The sequence below is a fragment of the Sapajus apella genome, unplaced genomic scaffold, assembly GCF_009761245.1.
Source record: "Sapajus apella isolate SASKATOON/1434 unplaced genomic scaffold, GSC_monkey_1.0 scaffold4, whole genome shotgun sequence".
Classification (NCBI taxonomy): Eukaryota; Metazoa; Chordata; class Mammalia; order Primates; family Cebidae; genus Sapajus; species Sapajus apella.
Genome location: NW_022436944.1, coordinates 36,892,512 through 36,912,672, shown reverse-complemented (window position 1 = coordinate 36,912,672; position 20,161 = coordinate 36,892,512). Strand labels below are relative to the sequence as shown.

At 43.4% G+C, this 20,161-nt stretch overlaps 1 long non-coding RNA gene across 1 annotated transcript in view; it reads right to left on the bottom strand.

Moving 5' to 3' along the window:
* Positions 1–8,417: 8,417 nt before the first annotated feature.
* Positions 8,418–20,161, bottom strand: part of LOC116542314 — a 29,542-nt gene continuing 17,798 nt past the window's right edge. The window contains exons 2-3 of the long non-coding RNA XR_004265164.1: positions 18,077–19,837; positions 8,418–9,375 (exon numbers count right to left, since the gene is read on the bottom strand). This is a non-coding gene — a long non-coding RNA (uncharacterized LOC116542314). The remainder of the gene's footprint in view (positions 9,376–18,076; positions 19,838–20,161) is intronic.

Sequence of the window (20,161 nt, the reverse complement as noted above, 5' to 3'; positions counted from 1 at the left end):
AAGGCTGGGAAATGTAATTTCTAGCTGACCAGCCATGTACCCAACTACCATGGAAGAATGGAGAACAGATTTTGGTGAAAAATTTGCAATCTCCATTTAAGATGGCAAAAAAAAATAGTTTTAAAATCTGCAAAGATTTTCATAGATAGCAGGATAGTGCAAATTATCATAGTAACATTGTTTCTGAAAAGCTAGACAAGGAAGTAAATTTGATACCAGCTTGCATGTAGAACAATGAGAAAATGTGGTAGGCCTGCTTTGTCTGTGCTGTTTAACCCTCTCTTTCCTCCAGGATAGCAGCCAATTCACAGTCACCTTTCAGAAGGACAGTGACAAACACAAGTGTATTCAGAAGCAGTGAATAGGCTGACGAACACCTCAAAAGCAGGTCATAAGCAGAATTGTTCAAGGCCTTGAGGAACTTTATCTTGAAGAGAACATTTGGGAAACAAAATGCCTGTCTTCAAATGTTTTAAAGTACGTCATGGTGAAAGGAGATAAGGCTTATTCTGTCAAAGCTCCAGAAATAGATATAATAAGAGGAAGCTACAGGGAAATACATTTATATTCATTATAAGAAAAGAAGATCCTATCAGAGATGCCCAAAATTATTTACAGCTCAGATGCATTTTGGACTGGAAGAAGAGATCCAAAAGGGCTAGCATTTATTGAGCACCTATGACGTGCCAGACGCTGCTCAGGCACCTTCACACGCTTTATTCTTTCCAACTCTAAAAGTTGCTAGATTGGTGAGGCTATATCCTATATCCTTCTGAAGGCTTCTGAAAAGGCCACTGTCCTCCACGTATGTAAATTTACACTAGTTCTTTTCTGAGTGTCTTCTCTTTTCCTGAATCGGTCTCCAATTGTGGAGGCAATTTATTGCAGCTCCACAGTGCATTTCTTCAAACCCTATTTTTCAGGACTCACTGACAATCCCATGGAGGAGATATATGTGTTAAGTCTGTGGGGTAGAACATCCTAGGAGGAAATCCTGGGGATGCTGTGTATAACCCAGGTTGTCGGTTCTGTGGCAGATGGGAAGCTGGCCAGGGCAGGGAATGAAGGAAGTCTGTTACTTTCTAGCAGAAACCTGAGACCTTTGAGAAGGCGGGTATGGTCCTGACCAGCACAGCTTTGTGGTGGCCTAAATGCTGGCTCTTTGTCATATAGATGAGTCTGGAGAATGCTGTACGGAGGGTAAGTGGGCCGGTCTGGAGGCTCTGTCCAGTGCACAGATGTCCAGTGTCTTCCACATACCTTCTTCTTCGGGAACTGGTGGGGAAAGATGCCCTTCCTAATGTGTTAAGAGTTCCTCTTTCTCGAGTCAGCAAGAGTTCTTTTTCATTCCTTGTGTCTCCTAAGCTAAGGTTTCTTGGTCTCCCAGATGTTTGTGACTGTCTGTCTTTAATTTAACACTCACCCCAGTCAATGCCAATCCCTAATGTTGTATTATCCTACCTGCGGGAATTCCAGGCAGGGAATAGAAAGTGACATGGAGGGAGACTCAAAAGCTCCAAATCTCCTGGAAGCTTGTGATAAGCTGCAATGTTGTATATGCACCTAAAGTAAGAGGGAAGAACTTCTCAAACTTTCCCAGGAAGTTGAGGGAAAACTGAGAAGGTGAGGTGGGAACCTATCTGGCCATAGAAATATTCCAGTTAAGATGTGAGAAGCTGCACAGAAAACAATGGAAAGCTTCTGGGGCCATCAAGCAGCATGACTGGGAAGGTGGCTTAGAGAAGAAAGGCATCCTGCCTCTCCCACTTCCCCAGCCCCCAGTCTCTTCTGGTGTCTTCCAGACCCTGCTGCCTCCGATGTGTCAGATATTAATAGAAGTTGCTATGCCCAGGAGTCAAAGACTCCAAAGTGAGGTTGGGAGGGTTTTGGTCTTGTAACTCTGCAGAAAAGACTATTCACAGCCTAGCTTAGCCTTTTCAGTTATGAGTTCCAGCCAGGTTCCTCTGAGCTACCTAATTGAAAGCACACTTCACCACAGCAAACAGTCATTTTTTCCCAAGAAAACAAAACGTGGATTCAAATGAGAAATGGATTTTCCTCCTATCAGTTTCCGAAGGCCCTCTTACTGTTTGTCTTCTGCCTACCGTGGTAACATGTGCTGTCAAATTAGCCTAGAACGGCTCTAACTGAGCATCACGGAGGAGTGGACCCAAGAAACGGGTAGGTATGATGTCACTCTTCCTCATTAGGATTATTTCCTTGTTCTAGATTCCAATAAAGTGAAATTACTGAGTTAAAAGGTGTGAGCACTGCTAATGACTTTAATACACATTGCCAAACTGCCTTCCAGAAAAGTTGTAACAGTGTCCAGGCATTACTGTCTTGAGCTATTTTTCATATTATAGTCCCTCGACAATGTCTATTTCCAAAGCTAGTGGTTATATAACTTTTCTGAATCATACCACTGGTCTCCAGCCTCAGAACTTAACCCCTAACTTTGATACTTAAGATATCCTCATATATTCACTTACTACAGAGTGGGAGTATTTGAAAATGAAGTTTGGAATAAATCTTTATTCATATATGAAATTCCCAGTCCAGAATTACACCAGTCTCATTACACACCCACTACACTGGCCACGGCCTTGACATGAACTCATCCCATTAACTGGCAGCATTGTATTAGTAAAGGAAATAAAGAAAAAGATATCTTTCCTCAAGAAGAAAAATGTCTCCCTAGGAAATCTCAAGGTGCTTCCTATAGACAATTTTTTTAATGTCTCCACCATTATTTTCATTATCTCTAGCCTCTTGATGGGGAAACAGATAATTTTTCCTACAGATAAATTTTTTAATGTTCCCATTCTTTTCATTGTCTCTAGTCTCTTGATGCGCAAACAGACTAAAGAATACAATCAGGGAAAAATACTGATTTTTCCATTAGATTGTCCTCCAGTCTGTGCTACATAATTAGGCTGACTGTAACCATAAGTAACAGAAAATCCAACTGAAAAATAATTTATGATCTCAAAAACCAAGAAGTCCAGAATTAGAACAGCCATTAGGTTGGTTATTAGAGTGGCTCAAACGTGTCTTCAAGAACACTGATTCTTTTATCTTCTGCTCTGCCATTCTCAACATGTTGGCATTGACTTCATGCCAGCCCTCCTCATAGTCGCAAGATGGCTGTGACCATATATTACTGCCATGGTCTCAGAAATCAGTTTCATACATGTTATGTCTAAGATGTCTATTAGACATCCAAGTGGAGAAGTTGATAAGACGTGTGTCTATATACCTCTAAAGTTTGGAAAAGAGATGGTTTGTGGTTTGGTTTGGATATGTAAACTAGTGAGCTGTTGATGTATAGGTGGTTTTCAAAGCCTGTGATATTGCATGAGATCACCAAGAGCATGAGTGTAGAGAGAAGAAAGGACCAAAGATGGAGCCCTAAGGCGCTCCATGTTCAAAGGTGACAGAGAAGAGGCAGAACGAGCATGGGAACGTGAAAAAGAGCAAGCAGAGAGATGGGAAGAAACCAGAAGAGTGGGAGGGCCTGGAATCCACATAGAGAAATGGTATCAAGAGGGTGGAAGGAATTACCAGCTATGCCAATGCTGCCAATGGGTCAAGTCTCATTGAGGATGGAGAACCAAGGATTGTATTTAGCAACATGGAGAACAAGCACACTTTTAGTTTAGTGGTAGGGGCAACATCCTGTTTAGAGTGATCACGAGAAAGAATGGAAGCAGAGGAGTTTGCTACTGTGAGTTTAGAAAAATCTTTCAAATTCTGCTGCAAAGAGAAGCAAAGAAAATATAGTTGAAGGACTTTTTTTTTAATATGGAAGAACACAGCATATGATGTGGTTTGGCTCTGTGTCCCCACCCAAATCTCACTTCAAGTTATAATATTCTCATGTGTCAACGGTGGTACCAGGTAGAGATAATTGAATCACGGAAATGGTTTCCCCCATGCCATTCTCGTGATAGTGAGTGAGCTCTCATGAGATCTGACGGCTTTGTAAGAGGCTTCTCCCTTTACTCAGCACTCATTCTCTCTCCTGCTGCCATGGGAAGAGGTGCCTTCCACCATGATTGTAAGTTTCCTGAGGCCTCCCCAGACATGTGGAACTGTGAGTCAATTAAATGTCTTTTCTTTATAAATTACCCAGTCTCAGGTATTTCTTCAAAGCAGCATGAGAACAGATTAATACAGCATATTTTTATAAATGGGAATGATCCATAAGCTAGTGAAAAGCTAATGATACCGAGGAGAAAGTGACAAATGGTAGGGATAAGGTTCTTGAGTAGAAGAAAATGACTGGGAATTTCTATATGGATGGAGAGATTTCTTTCCACAGGAGCACAGATAATCTATCTCATTATTAGGGCAGGAAGGCAGATGCTGGCAGGTGGGTAGATAGATGTAGCTGTGGGAGTTTGTGGAAGCTCTTCTTGGACTGTGAAATTGGAAACAAGGTCATCAGCTAAGGATTAGGACATAACGGGGTGGAACTGAAGGTTTGAAGGGACAGAAAAGGATGTGAAGTCATTGGGTAGGAAAGTAAATGAATTAGAAAATACAGTGTGGATTAGAAAATATAGTGTGATTGGCAGTAACAATAAAGGCACATTTGAAGTTCACAGCTATAAAATGGAGATAATAATAAAAGTACTTACTATATTAGGCTTTTATGAAAATTAAATGAGTCAGTGTATATAAAGCAATCAGAAAAATGCTTGCCATGTAGTAACACCTTACAGAAGTCCTAAACGTTATTATTAGTAGTTGAAAGGAACAGATTTGCTAATTCAGCAGGAAATTGAGCAGTGGTTAAGATTTCAGTTGAGGTTCATTATTTATCATCAAATGGAAGCCTAATAACAAATAAAATTAATAGCAGTATGACCAGGAGGCAGAATACATTTATCTTGACATGAATGACTTTGAAATATCAGACATCTACTCATCAGCCACCCTGTGTTCCTTGAGGGCAAAGGCTTTTCAGAATCAGTCATTGCAGTATCTTGAGCACTGAGTACAGTGCCTAACACATAGTGAAGTCTCATAAATACTTGTTAAATGACTGAGTAAAATGTCCCTTTGATTACTGAGGTCCCCCAATTAGCTCATGGGCCATTTAGTGAGGTAGTCTCTTTTAAAGGTTTGTATAAAAGATGATTATTGGGATATCTTCCTGGCCCCTGCTTAAGGAACCAGCCATCTACTCGGTCCCAGTGTGCTCTTCCAGGAGTCATATTTGGAGACCTTGACCCAGCCCCACTGCAACTGACTGGCTCATGTGCAACCACCTGACCTGTATGAATCTGCTCTGGTTGTCACGGCAAAATACCACAGGTTGGGCAGCTTAAACAACAGAAATTTATTTTCTCACAGTTCTGGATATTAGAAGTCCAAGATCAAGATGCCATCATAATTAGTTTTCGTAAGACCTCCTTTCCTGGCTTGTTGACTGACACCTTGCCATGTCCTCACATTGCTTTCCTCTATGCGTGTGGAGGGAGAGCTCTTGGGTGTCTCCTCCTCTTACTATAAGGATACCAACCCCATCTATCCTAAAGGACCCATCTTTAAAAACGTCACCTTGGAAGTTAAACCTTCAATATATGGTTGTGGGGAGTTGAGGGGTCCACAATCCGCTCTTAACGTAATCCAAGTGGATCAGATTTCCTTTCACTCATTTTGGAATTGATGCTAAGAAATGTCTATTTCTGACTGAGCTGGTCTAAGCTGGACTAATGATGTAAAGTATTAGGAAGTGGGATGAAACCATGGTTTCCTCCAGATGGAATGGAAAGCAGAGAAGGACAGTTTACAGAAAAATAGAGACAGATAGAAGTAAGAATAAAGGACAGGTAGAGTAAAAAACAATGAGTCTAGTTTCCACTCGGTATCCACAATAATTGCTAAAATGAAAACACAGGCAATATCAACTGTTAGTGATGCACTGCTGGTGGGAATACAAAATGGTACAACTGCTTTGGAAAACAATTTGGCAATTTCCTGTAAAATTAAACACGCATTTATCATATGACCAAACAATACTACTCCTCATATATTCCATATATGGACGAAGAAACACGTCATTGGATATTTACAGAACTATGATTGTTAACAGTCTCAAACTGGAAACAACCCAACTGTCCATCAATAGTAGGATGGACAAATAAACTGTGGTATATTCACACAATGGAATACTCTGTAACAGTGAGAATGAGTAAATTACTGCTATATACAGAAACATGGATGAATCTCACAAGTAAAATATTGAACGAAAGAAGCCAATGTAAAAATAGGTGAAATTAATCCATGCTGTTAGATGTCACGATAGTAGTTAGTATTGGGGACAGTGAGTGAAAGCAGGGATAAGCAGGACTTCTGAGATGTGACAACATTCTGTTTCTTGGTCTGATACCAATTATGTGTGTTTAGTTTGTGAAAACTCATCAACCTGCACAGTTGGAATATGTGCAGTTTTCTGTGTGTATAGTTCAATAAAAAGTTTTAAGCACATAAAATTTCATTAAAAATTTAAAAATGAGTGTAGGTACAGAGAGATGAGTGCCTGCTAATGTCAACAGCATTCCTTACAGAATGAGAATTTTCACCCTGATCCAAAAAAATTTTTCTTGGACTTAAGAAATCTTGAGTGAATTTCTCTAGGCTGGGGGAACAGTCAGTGATTCCTAAGCGCCTTCTACCAGAGGGGAGCCTTTCACACTGACAAAGATAGGGGTCCAAAACTCTCACCTTCCCTTCCCCATGCCTGGTCCTGGCCATCTCAAAAAGTGAATGCAATTTGGGAAAAATAGCTAATGCATGCCAGGCTTAATACCTAGGTGATGGGTGGATAGGTGCAGCAAACCACCATGACACATGTTTAGCTACGTGACAAACCTGCACACATATCCCAGAACTTAAAGAAAAAAAAAGTGGATACATTTGTTCTCTGCATAAAGTTAAGTAGATTATCTTCTACTTTTCAATCTCTAGTCTTCCATCAAGATCGAACCTCAAGATTTATCAAATTCTGCCAAGAATCTTGAGTTCTTTGAGGAAAGGTGCCCTGTATGTATAAATTACTAGTGTTCTTCCTGTCTAACAAGTCACTCCAAAACAGAGGCAGGATCTAGGGTTGCAGACGTTTTAGTTTCAACTAACCCATCAAATCCTCTACCTCCCCATACAGGAAGCAGCTTTGCTCAGATGCCTGGCATGTGGGAGGGAATGCTTGTGGCCAGGACGTCAGCCAGCACAGTCTCAGGACACACAATCTGAGATGTTTCCGAGTCAGCCCAGACACTGGACTGCAGTCAAAGCTGCACTTCAGAAGTATGGTTATTTATCCTCCAGCTCATTACCCTGGATGGTTTCATAAAAAAATTAAAAAAAAATAGAAACTGACCCAGTGTCCAGTTCTTCCCACATGATTGCAAGAGAACAGACCTCCAGCCCATGAAGCAGAGGTGGCAGGGCAATGAGGCGCTTGCAGCCGAGGAAAGATCAGAGCCTTGGTGCTGAGCCCTAAACCTCTCCAGACGGTTTGGCTGCCCACATCTAATCCAAACACAGATAACTCAAGTAGCATCTTCTCTGGACAGGCTCAGATTTGTCCAACCTCATCCAATACAGTAAATAATCACTGTGAAGCCAAAGTTATGGAAGTTCGACTCTATCTGTTCTCCATGCATCTTGTATGACTATTTCCCATCTGCTCTTTCTTCTTTCCTAGAATGGATGACCCCACTTGCCTTCAACCATGATGACTAAAACTCAAAGTCTGTGTCTTATTGGACATAAATTTGGCTTCAGTAGCATCTTTCTGCCTCTGTGTGGATTATATGTCTCCAGATTTCCTTGTACTGTCTGGAAGACAGAGGGAGACTTGAGACTGGGTACTTCTGGAAAGTTCACTTAATGTCATGAAAGAGTGAGAAGTTTATCCATTTACTCAACAAATACTTATTCTCTGCCATCAACCACTCTATGTACTGAGACTACAGTCATGAACAAGACAGAAAATGAACAAGTAAACAGTAAATTTTAAAAGATAATTCCAGATATTGATAACAGCCATACAAAAAAAGGAAACAACGAGATAAAGAGTCACTAGGGTGGGGTTAGCTGCTTTGACAGGTGGTTGGAAAAGACCTCTCTAGGGAATAACCCCGTTTAAACTGAGACTTGAACAACAAAAAGATGTGCGGTGGCTCACGCCTGTAATCCCAGCCCCTTGGGAGGCTGAGGTGGGCGGATCACCTGTCAGGAGTTCGAGACCAGCCTGATCAACATGGAGAAACCCCGTCTCTATTAAAATACAAAATTAGCCTGGCATGGTGGCACTCACCTGTAATCCCAGCTACTCAGAGGGGCTGAGGCAGGAGAATTGCTTGAACACAGGAGGCGGAGGTTGTGGTGAGCCAAGATTGCAACATTGCACTCCAGCCTGGGCAATGAGAGCAAAAATCCGCCTAAAAAAAAACAATGCATCCAGCAAAGATCTGGGGGAACGGCATTCCAGGAAGAAGGAACAGCAAATGCAAAGGCTTTAAGCAAAGGCAGGGACAGGCTTGACATGTTTAAGAAAAAGATCAATGTGCCTGAAGTGAAGAACAGAGTGATTTGAGATGAGGCCAAGGAGGTCTGCAGGGCCCAGATCACGTAAGATTGCAGCCTATAAGAAATAAAACTTGTCTGCCTGATGTGGACAATCATTCAAATGCATCGGAGAAAATACAGTATTGACTATGAGAGATGGTGTATAGCATAATGATTAGGGGCTCAGGCTCTGCAAATAGATCTCTTTTGGGATATATCCCTGCTCTGCCACTGTGCTGTGTGAGCTTTGGCAAGTGGCTTAGCTTCTCTGGGCTGTTACTGGTGAAAGAGATCTGAGTTACCCCACATGACCAGCAGTGAATCCATATGCGTCCACAGCAACTTCAGTCCTTGCCTACTCCAAAGAAAGAATTCGGCTGAGGAGCATAAAGCAGAAAAAGAGACCCAGGCAAGCTTCAGAACAGGAGTGAAAGTTCACTAAAAAGGCTTTAGAACAGGAAAGAAAGGAAAATTTGCTTGAAAGAGACCAAAGTAGGCACCTGAAGGTCGAAGAGAGAAAAGAGAGCAAAAGAAGACAGCAAAAAAAAAAAGGGCCTTTAACCTTGCTTTTAGGCTCACCTCTTTCCCATGATCCTTCTCTCAGCGTGGACTTTCCGCATGCCCGGTGCTTTCCTTACCCTTGGGAATTGAGCACCTGCAGGTGTAGGGAATTATCCACGTGCCTATCTGAAGCTTTCTTCCCTTTTCTGGTGGCGTGTGCCTCCGAAAGATCACAGGTGACCGTTTTTGTCTCTTAACACGCATGCCCAGGAAGCTGCTTCTCCCTGGAGACTGCATTCAATTAACATTTTGATGTTAACAGGTGTGGAGCTTCAGGAAATGGCCTCTCAGTGGTGCTGCCAAATTGTCATTTTTAGAGCGGCAATGAGATAAGTCCCACCATCACCTAACATTTCTAGTGGGTGGGAGGGCCCTGTCCTGCCCCACTCATGCCTAACTACCAGTAACAAGGTCTCGACTTGTTCATCTTTTAAGTTGGACATAACAATAGTTCCTACCTTGTAGACACTATTTTGTTTTAAGGATTAAATAAATTTATTTATAGAGAGAGCTTAGAACAACTCCTGGCATATAGTAGTGCTTGAGTTTTATTTGATTAATTGTTGCTGTTGTGATTGTTGTTATAGATGTATTATTAAGGAGAAAAGAACTTTCAATGAATTCTTTACTATGTTAAATGTATTTATTTATTTATTTTTGAGATAGAGTTTTGCTCTTGTTGCCCAGACTGAAGTGCAATGGTGCGATCTTGGCTCACCACAACCTCCTCCTCCCAGGTTGAAGCAATTCTCCTGCCTCAGCCTCCCAAGTAGCTGAGATTAGAGGCACGTGCCACCACACCCAGCTAACTTTGTATTATTAGTAGAGATGGGGTTTCTCCATGTTGGTCAGGCTGGTCTTGAACTCATGACCTCAGGTGATCCACACGCTTTGGCCTCCCAAAATGCTGGGATTATAGGCATGTGCCACCACACCCGGCCCAGTATGTGAAATTAAATTCCAAAAATGATTAGCAGAATAACATCATCATAGACTGCATTATCTGTCCTTAATTCTTCCTTCCTTTCCTTCTCTTACCAATCTTCTGTATTAGTTTGCTAGAGTGACCTAAACAAAATACATTTATTTTTCACAGCTTTATAGGCTGAAGTCTGATATCAAGGTGTTGGGGGGGTTGGTTCCTCCTGTGGGCTGTGAGAGAAGAATCCAGGCCTCTCTCTCTGACTTGTACATGGCCATCTCCTCCTTAAGTCTTCACATGGTCTTCCCTTTCTGTCTCTATGTCCAAATTACTTCCTTTTATAAGGACACCAGTCATGTTGGATTAGGGACTACTTTGATAACATCTTTTTAAGTTGATTATCTCTGTGAAGATTCTGTCTCCAAACAAGGTCATAGCACGAGGTACTAGGCGTAAGGACTTCAGCATGTGAAGTTGATGGGACACAATTCAACAGTTTCCCTTGATGGAGTATACTTCCTTATCCCACTGCCTGTGGGCTTCGTCACAGCTGGCTTTGGCCAGCTGTGGGAATGTGAGCAGAAGTGACACACTCCCGTTCCAGGAAGACAGCTTAAGAGATATCGCATGTCTTCACTTGCCCCTCTTAATTTTGGGATCTCTGCTAAGAGAAAGCTACGGTCCAGGTCATGTTGGTGTTTGTGATCAATCTCAGAAGGAAGATACATGGAGCAGACCTGAATCTAACTTAAAGTCTTGGGTACAGCCTAAGCATGCTGACCCACACCTGGCCTATGATCAACCTGCAAATCAGTTGGCAAGAAGTAAACATTGGTTGTTATAAGCTATTGAGAGTCTGGGGGTTGTCATGCAGTATTATAATAGTGAAAACTGGCTATTACAAAACTTAAAGTTTTTAAAACATTTACACTCAGAATGTAATAATCAACTGTCTATGTTTTCACACCTCCATTCTTCCAGTCTTGATCCTGATGCCTACGTACGATTTAGTGCTATTTAATTACATGTCATTATCATTTTGTCTGTTAACACCATGTCAGACGCTTTCATGCTGCTACGCAGTTGTCATAACAGTCAAATTTCTTATTTATAAGACACCTCTCCATCTGCTCTTCTTGGGGAGCACCTGTGAACTCAGGCCATCCCTATCATAGTTTGCTCAGTCCTGAGGATTTTTACGGCTTCCAGATTGTTGCAATTACACACATCCTCATGGGACGCTGAACACAACAGGAAGTGTCCAGACTGCCTGCAGGCCTGCCTGCTGCCTACCATGAGGCCTCCAGGATGACCTAGTCTTGGTGAACCTGCCACTGGTCAGTGAGTGGTCTTTAGACTTGCTGACTTTCAAGAACTCAAATAGGTCGGTGCTCCAAGATGAACAGATGCAGGAAGACAGTGATGTAAACTAAACCTGGACGTTTTCGGCAGAGAGAATCTCCCTACGCCAAGGACTGGATGACTCCTATCCCACGACCAGGGCTTCTACTTTCCCAATATTGATGTCCTTCAACAATTACGTTTGTTGTAAGATTGGCAAATTTGGAATCAGAAGAAGAAGGAAATGAAAACCACTGAGGGCTCTCTGAGAGGGAGATCTAATGAGTGACAGTGCAGTGTGGTGCTGGAGACCCAGGTCTTTCCTTGGGCCTGTGCTGGACACCTGTTGAGTCTCTTACTCTCTGATGCCTTGGCGTTTCTACGTTGTTTCCAGAGGAATCAGAGTGCTTCAGCTGGTGGAGTTGGGGTGAATTCCCCTTATCAAATTGCTTCTGTGTACCTTAAATATGATTGCCACCACTTGAGATATTACATTTGAGCTCATCTAAAGTAATAACACACTTGAAGAAATAATCTCAGCACTGTGGGAGGCTGAAGTGGATGAGCTCAGGAGTTCAAGACCAGCCTGAGTAACATGGTGAAACCTCATCTCTACAAAACATAACAAAAATTAGCTGGGCAGGATGGTGTGCACCTGTAGTCCCAGCTACTCAAGAGGCTGAGGTTGGGAGATCACTTGAGCCCTGGAGGTCAAGGCTGTGGTGAGCCAAGATCGTGCCACTGCACTCCAGCCTGGGTGACAGAATGTGATTCTGCCTCAGAAAAAAAAAAAAAAAAGAAGGAAAAACTGAGTGAACAGAATGATGAGGCACAGGAAGAAAATATATTAATAAAGGCTCCCAGTGATAAATAAAACAAAGCAAAAGGAGGAAAAGGATGAAGCAATAAAGAGGATTGTCTTAGCCAGTTTGAGCTGCTCTAACAAAGTACCATAGACTGAGTGATATATAAACAACAGAAACTTATTTCTCACAGTTCTGGAGGGGAGAAATCCAGTATCAGGGTGCCAGCATCGTGAGGTTCTGATGAAAGTCCTCCTCCAGGTTGGAGACTGCTCACTTCTAATTAGTCCATTTTCACACTGCCAATAAAGACAAACCCAAGACTGGGCAATTTAAAAAAGGAAGAGGTTTATTGGACTTACAGTTCCACATGGCTGGGGAGGCCTCACAATCATGGTAGAAGACAAGGAGGAGCAAGTCACATCTTACATGGATGGCAGCAGGCAAAGAGAGAGCTTGTGCACAGAAACCCCCATTTTCAAAACCATCAGATCTCATGAGACCCATTCCCTAATCCAAGAACAGCACAGGAAAGACCTGCCCTCATGATTCAATCATCTCCCATTGGGTCCCTCTCACAACATGTGGGAATTATGGGAGCTACAAGATGAGATTTGGGTGGGGACACAGAGCCAAGCCATATCACCTCATAAGGCAGACAGAGGACAAGAAAACTCTCTGGGGTCTCTTTTATAAAAGCCTATTCATGAGAGCTTGATTCTCATGACCTAAGTACCTCCCAAAGGCCCTGCCTCCAAATATCATCACACTGAGGGTTAGAATTTCAACATAAGAATTTGAAAGAGACACAGTCCATTGTGAAAATGAAGAAGAAAGAAGAAAAGTGGAACAAGAGAGAGGAGAATGAGGGAAGAGAAGTTATTAGAGAGGTAGAGACATATCTTCCAATATGAGTTGGCTTCATAAGTTGGTTTTAGAGAATGGTCCACGCCTTCACGAGGTCACCTGTGGTGTTGGTTCCAAACTTTGCATATTCAGAAATCTAATTTTGTTGAAACACTTGGAGATAATCATGGGCTGGGAAATTGGCTCTTACTGTCTTAGTGTGTGTTATGCTGTCACAACAGAATACCACACAATGGGTAATTAATATTGAGCAGAAATTTATTGGCTCATGATTCTGGAGACTGGGAAGTCCAAGTCCAAGGCTTGGCATCTGCCAAAGGCTTTCTTGCTGTATCATCCCAGATAGAAAAGCAAAAAGAGTGGGGGAGCAAGAGAGAGAACAAGAGGGGCCAAACTTGTCCTTTTATAGGGAAACTCCTCCTGAGATAATAGCATTAATCCATGCTTGAGGGTGGTGTCCCCATATCCCAAACACCTTCCATTAGGCCCTGCCTCCCAACAGTACCACATTGGGGACCAAGTCTTCCACGCATGGACTTTGGGAGACACATTCAAACCATAGCACTAATCAAACTCAAAGGACATTGATAAACTCCAGAATGCTGCTTCATTATCTTAAAGATAACACCCTTTTCCAGTATTTGCAGACTGATATCTCCCCCCTGAACTCTCTGTTCCTGGACTTAGATTACATTACTAGTGTATTAGTTTGTTTTCATGCTGCTGATAAGGACATATCCAAGACTGGGAAGAAAAAGAGGTTTAATTGGACTTACGGTTCCACATGGCTGGGGAGGCCTCAGAATCATGGCGGGAGTCCAAAGGTACTTCTTTCTTTCTTTTTTTTTTTTTTTTTCTTTTTTTTAAGACAGAGTCTCACCCTTGTCAGCCAGGCTGGAGTGCAATGGCTCCATCTTGGCTCACTCACTGCAACCTCTGCCTCCCAGTAAGTCTCCTGCCTCAGCTTCCTGAGTAGCTGGGATTACAGGCGTGTGCCACCACACCTGGCTAATTTTTATACTTTTAGTAGAGACAGGGTTTCACCATGTTGGCCAGGCTGGTCTCAAACGCCTAACCGCAGGTGATCCACACACCTCGGCCTCCCGAAGTGCTGGGATTACAGGCATGAGCCACCATACCTGGCCCCAAAGGCACTTCTTACATGGCAGCACAAAGAGAAAACGAGGAAGTCACAAAAGTGGAAACCCCTGATAAACCCATCAGATCTCTTGGGACTTATTCACTATCATGAGAATAGCATGGGAAAGGCTGGTCCCCATGATTCAATTACCTCCTCCTGGGTCCCTCCCCAACATGTGGGAATTCTGGGAGATATAATTCAAGTCGAGATTTGGGTGGGAACACAGCCAAACCATTTGATCACCTAGAATCAAATCAGAGCCCTGATGAGTCCTGTGGTCCATTTTGACAACCCAGTGGAAGAACTCAGACTCAGCTTTCCTTTTGGCTAAAATTTTCATTTCTACTTGTGACTTTCCTTGAGGTATTATAATTATGTCAATTTTTCAGAGGTTTATAGATACTGAGGAACTTACAAGGATTCAGACTTGTTTCACTGACTGCAGGTTCTGAAGACATTCGTCACACTGTGGACACTTGACACAGCCGCCCTCCCTACTACTAGATGCCACCACTTTGCTCAGGGAAGTGGGCAGTTCTTGCCATTGCTCTCCAGATCAATTTCCACCATCTTCGTGCTTTGCACTTCTGGGTTTGGCTTTGGGTGCATCTTAGTAATTGAGCTTAAGTGATTTGTTGGAGTTTTCAGAATGATCTGGGGATTACCACGCGGTAAGCAGGAAAATTCATAACCATTGACCCTGGCCTGATACACAAGGCATGTCCAAGCAGAACTATTATTCAGGTGAAACTCAACAATACAGCTAAACTAGCTGTTAAAATATTGAAATGCTTCTATATTGGTTGGTAGGCCATCACTAACCCCAGTTGCTAAGATCCCCACCACCATCCAGGAAACCTCAGTTCTCTCCTAAGACACCCTGGACCACTCCTCCCTTAATTTGGTAATTAAAGAGTTGATGGCACAGCATGGAGCCTTTGGGGGCCCTCCTCCAGCCACTAGGGCAGAAAGTCGTTGTGACTGGCTCTCCCACTGTGTGTGGGATTCCCGCTGCACCAGGTAACGGTATCTCTCAAGGGCACAGAGAGATACTGTGCTGTTACAACAGAATACCACACACTGGGTGATGTATAACGAGCAGAAATTTATTGGCTCATGATTCTGGAGGCTGGGAAGTTCAAGTCCAAGGGTTGACATCTGGCGACCCTGGGAAAAGGAGCTATGGTTCTGACCTACATCATGCCAGATCCCATCCATCATGCCCCCAAACGAAGGTGCTTTTCCTTCAGTCCAGCATCAGTGCCTGCTTCTCAGGCCTACATCAAATGCTTCAATAAGTCATTGCCATCTAGAAGTGAAATCTAATGGGGGAATAGGTCACAGACAGGACATGGGGCATGGCTGCTACAAGGAAAGCATGGTCCACTGGTTTGCAATTGATTTGTGTTCTAGATCCAGACCCCAGTACCTATAAAACCGTACCAAGAGCCCACAGGAAAAAAAAGCTCAATGTTTTCATTCTTGCTGGATCCATTCACACACAGACTTATGTAGGGAGGAACTGCAGGATATTTTCCATTCTGCATACAATTTTCCAGCATAATCAGATGGACAAAAATGTATTTAATTCAATAAGGAAATCAGTTTGTCACAGAAAACTTCTGTGGGAGGAGAAAAGACAAACCACAGGGAAGAAGATAAACTCCCAAGTTCACAAGGGAATTGTAGTTCCAGCATGCCTTCTCCTGTGGGCCATCTCAAACACACAGTGGTCAGAGGGTTTTCCAGGACCCCTGCCCACACTCCATCACTGAAGTGTGGTCCAGTGGCCAGGAGGGCTCAGGGGAGACAGGACTTACCCTGGCATGAGACCTCCAACCTGTGTATTCATAAGAAGACTATTTGTGGTCTGAGTTAAGCAATAGAACAATCTCAACCTCAGAGCTTTAAAAAAATAAAAAAAAAATCAGTTCCTGCCAGTTCATGTGGGTTTAGCTGTAGTCTTAAGGCCTCTGGCTCTATTCCTTCTGTGTAAGAGAGGTGTTAAAGGAGTAAGTGTGTATGTAGGTGTGCGTGTGTGCACGCACACACACTGAAATAAAAGAGAGAGGAAAGATGGGAGAATAAGAATATGGAAAACAGAACTAGCAGCATTTTAAACAGATGGAGGGAACTGAGGCGATGGATCAGAGCTGAGCATTCAGCACTGGCAAGCCACTGTGTAACGGAGATCTACACACTTGATGGTAATCAGGGAGCTATAGCAATCCAGCCAGGGGCTTAGCAAAGGATCCTGGAAGATTCTGCATTGGCCACTCTTTTGCCACTTTTCTGTCTAAGTTAGACAAGATGATCTCCAACTAACACCTTACATTCCCTGACAAGCTGGTGACAGCCAGCATTGCTTTCTAGACTTTAAATATTTAACTTTTACAGCTGAGCATGATGACTCATGCCTGTAATTCCAGCACTTTGGGAGGCTGAGGCAGGCAGATCACTTTAGGTCAGGAGTTCAAGACCAGCCTGGCCAACAAGGAGAAACACTGTCTCTACTAAAAGCACAAAAATCAACCGGGCCTGGTGGTATGTGCCTATAATCCCAGCTACCGGAGAGGCTGAGGCAAGAGAATCACTTAAGCCTGGGAGGCAGAGGTTGCAGTGAGCCGAGATCATACCACTGCACTCCAGCCTGGGCAACAAGAGTGAGACTCCATCTAAAAAAATAAATAAATGAATTTCATATATATATATATATAACTTTTACCTTTCTGCAGTTTTGGTATTTGTCAGATTCTACATTCATGGAAGGACCTAAGCAATCCTGCTGGTGCTGAGATGTTGAGCAAATTCCAGAACGAGGGTTCTTGGCTGGCGGGTGAAGGTCACAGGATGCCAGGAGCCACAGAGAGGAAGAGCAGACTCCCAGGGCGCCCAAAGACAAAAGACTGCCACACTGGGAGCAAAGGTGGCATAGACTCCTTCATTGTCACCTGCTAATGTTCTAGGATAACATGCTGACGGGAAGGGAGTGGGAAACGGAATGGGAGAAGGGTTTATTGGCTTCAACAGCTTTCAGCTGGATTTGTGATGTCTCCTTGACATGGTAAAATGGTGAGAAGTCATTTAAGCATCCCAAGGTTCTGTGAGGCAGCCTCATCTCTGACTTAGAGGAATTTTTTAATACCGGTGACATTCATATGTTATAAAAGAATTATCTCTCTCTGAGCAAAGGGTAGATTGTATTTTTAAAAATACAACTTCTTTCATTGGACATAGTCTTCTATAACAGGGGCTGGCAAGCTCTGGCCTGTGAATGAGCTGCCTGTTTTTAGAATTAAAGTTTTTTTATTTGTCCAGGCTGGCCATGGAACATGGCTATGCCCATTTTGTCTATGGCTGCTTTCACGCTGTAACAGCAGAGTTGAATAGTCGCAAGAGACTGTATGACATGCCAGTCTAAAATATTCACTATCCTTCTCTTTAAGAAACAGTTTGCCAAACTCTTTTCTGAGCCTTGCCACTTCCCACCTTCAACAAGAAATGGGGGTGGGGAGGTTGTTTATGTTCCCTTGCATCGGACCAGGGTGGAACTTTGTGACTGCCTCAACCAATAGACTATGCAGAGTGATGCTATGTGGCTTCTGAGGTTGGATCATAAAAGATCTTAATGTTCCACCTTGCTCTTGAGACACTGGCTTCTGGAGCCAAGCTTCCAAGCTGGATTGCAGGCTGGGATTTCTAATGTAGGGCAATGATAGGATAATCACATTGTTAGAACGAGCCAACCTCCTGAATAGCATTGTTAGGAATCTCCTGGACTCCTGTTCTCTCTCTTATCTGCAAAGTGGGTTCTTCTGATCAACCAGAAATCAGTCAGTCAACCGATATGGCACTTACCTTCACTCAGCAATGTGTTGGCAGAAGCAACAATGTTTGCTAACAGAAGACGGAATCCCTTCCCTCAAGGAGTTCACCAGCTGGCTGAGAAGATAAGGCTAATGCAAGTGAAACATTGTTACAAAATAATATACAATGTCGATTATTCATATTATTACATAAAATAGAATATATTCTTGTGATTATAATGACTACTAATAAAATGTAACTTTCTAATATTGTATAGCCTTTTGGTGTTTAATGGGTATTTTCAGACACTTTGCCTCATTTTTCCTCTCCCAATAAAGTACATAGTAATTTTTACCCACATAATGATGGGTAAAAATGTGAAACTGTGGCAGAAAGCTTGTAAAAGGAGATGGGGGCTCGAGCTGAGCCTTGTAGATGGGCCACCCTGGAGATGGAGGTGGAATGAGAAAAAGGCAGGCTGCGGCAGGTGGAGCCGGAGGCAGGTCTGAAGGCAGATGGCTTGTGGCGTCATGTGGTCACCAGCCTAAGTGGAGCGGCAGTTGAGAGCAGAGAATCGGGACTGCTGGGCTCCCAGCTACTTTAACAGAAGAAGCATCTACGTGACCTGAATTTCTTAAAAATCTGGACATCGGCCTTCTGAACCATCTCCCATATTGAACCAGTTACATGGAAATTCAGCTACCGGTTCCTCCCTATACCCCAGATTTCATTGCTGTCTGCCTGCACCACGATCTCAGTGTTTCAGCATTTCAGCAGCTCCATATTACATATTTCCTGTCCCAGAGTTGATCATAGTCAATGAGCATAACTATTGCTGGAGAGGAAAAGCTACTGTCTGCCCCTATCTAACCTAGGTTCCCTGCCCTATCTGTACCACCCACTGCCTCCTTCCCTACTCCTGCAGTCATTCTTCCAGGCAGCGGTGTCAGACCCATCCCTGGAAGACAACTTTACCCTGCACTCTGAGAAAGCAGGGCCAGGCAGGGCCTGCTGTTATAACACTGCCATGTACTTCCGGAGAAGTGAAATGCTTATTTCATCTTCTACATTTCTCAGCCCTTTCCTCTACCTAGCCCCGTTCAGCCACTAGAATTCCAGGCCAACCATCAGCAGGCCAACTCCCACCCAGCCACGGGAACTGGGTGTCAGCAGCTTTTCAGTGACCACCAGGTGATTCCTAGCAGTCTTGCTGCTCGCTCCCTGGTATTGATGTGAGCCCTGGGCATCTGAGTACCACCCTTGCCTCTGCGGGGCTTCCTCCATCAATGAGACTCCATGGTGTGCCTCAGCCTCAGGTCCTGATCTCCACTCCAGCTTCCCCAAAACCCACCCATTTGTCTGGGGCCATCTGCCTAGTCCTTCCCTGTCTCCTCTCTACCCCTTCCACGCTTTCTATCATTAGAATGCACATATGATGGTGTGCTACTCCCTAGATCGCAGATCAAATGAAGGGAATCAAGAAAAGAATAAAGCCAGTCACTGAGAATGAAGTCACAGATTTAAAAGATGATTTTCTGTCTGGAAGGAATCATAGGGTTTTCCCCCACAGGGCAGCTTTTAATTTAAATTACTTCCAATCCATAGCAAGACTCGCCTTTATCCGTGATCGGTCAGTTCCCAGGATGGCCCATGGCAAGGTCTGTGCAGCCAAAGGGTTGAACTGTCTTGGGAAGCCAAGTGGACAGCTGAGAGCACTCAGAGACGTGCCCTTAGTCACGGACATGCTGTGGCCAGGAGCTGGCATGCTACCTCTTCACCCCGAGAACTGGGGACAATTCCAGAGGATGCACTCTGTGGAAAGGCACATGGGTCCTAATTCTGAAGGGCGGTGGTCCGGGCACAATTGGAAGCCACTTGATTTGAAGACTTAAGATTTATTTAGAGTCTGTTTCAGCTGATTTAAGTTGGTTCCTTCATGCATTTAGCAATTGACTCCTTCTTAGAATGCTCTGGAAAATGAAGTCTCTTATAGGGCCCGCTGAGCTTCCGGCTCAGGTCCATGGCCTGTTGTTTACACGCTTTCTAGAATCAAATGAAGAGTTTCCAGCAAGGGGCAATGGCATTTGTGTAAAATGGCTTAGGTAAAGGTCACTGACTCAGGCACACCCTTCTGTG